Source organism: Galeopterus variegatus, unplaced genomic scaffold (assembly GCF_000696425.1).
Source record: "Galeopterus variegatus unplaced genomic scaffold, G_variegatus-3.0.2 Scaffold10040, whole genome shotgun sequence".
Taxonomy (NCBI): domain Eukaryota; kingdom Metazoa; phylum Chordata; class Mammalia; order Dermoptera; family Cynocephalidae; genus Galeopterus; species Galeopterus variegatus.
In genome coordinates, this window is record NW_007736151.1 from 3,772 (window position 1) to 4,799 (window position 1,028).

Genomic DNA, 1,028 nt, shown 5'->3' on the forward strand with positions numbered 1-1,028 from the left:
CCAGTCAGCCAATCTGTGTCTTTTGATTGGGGAATTTAAACCTTTTACATTAAGAGTTCTTCTTGAAAGGTGTTGATTTATTTCTAGCATTTTATTGGTTGTTTGGTTGTCTTAGGTGTCTTTTGTTCCATGCTTTCTGATTTACTGTTTTTTTTCTGTGTTTGTTGGTTCCTTAAGTTGCAGCTAGTGTTTTTGTTTGTTTGTTTTCTTTTNTCCTTTCTAGCTTTTAGGGTTTGTGCTGAGAAATCTGATGTTAACCTGATTGGGGCTCCCTCATAGGTGATTTGACGCTTCTGTCTTGCAGCTTTCAAGATTCTCTCTTTGTCTTTGAGTTTTGCCATTCTGACTATAACATGTCTTGTCGAAGCCCTTTTTGGGTTGAATATGTTTGGGGATCGTTGATCTTCCTGGATCTGAAGATCTGTGATTTTTCCTATGCCTGAGAAGTTTTCTGCCACTGTTTTGTGGAATATGTTTTCAATACATTCTCCTTTTTCCTCCTCTTCTGGAATACCCATGACTCGGATATTTGAGCACTTAAGGTTGTCTAATATCTCTCTCAGATTTTCTTCAATATATTTGATACTTTTTTTTCTTGTCTGCTTGTGTTAGTTCAAACAGCCCATCTTCAAGTACAGATGTTCTCTCTTCAACTTCCGTTATCCTGCTGGTTAAACTCTCCATTGTGTTTTTTATTTCGCTGAATAACTTCTTCAGTTCGGCAAGTTCTGCTGCATTTTTTTTATGACAGTGATTTCCTTGTACATTTCCTCTTTCAGGTCCTGTATGTTTTTCCTGGTTTCATCATGCTGTCTAGCTGTGTTTTCTTGTATCTCATTCAATCTCTTTAGGATTAACACTCGAAATTCCCTGTCATACATTTCAAGGGCTTCTTGTTCTATAGGATCTAGAGTTTGAGATTTATTAACTTTTGGTGGTGTACTTTCTTGGTTTTTTGCATTTCTGGTATCTCTTTATGGGTGTTTGTTCATTTTGGCAGGGAGTTTCACTCAGGTCTTGGACCTCTG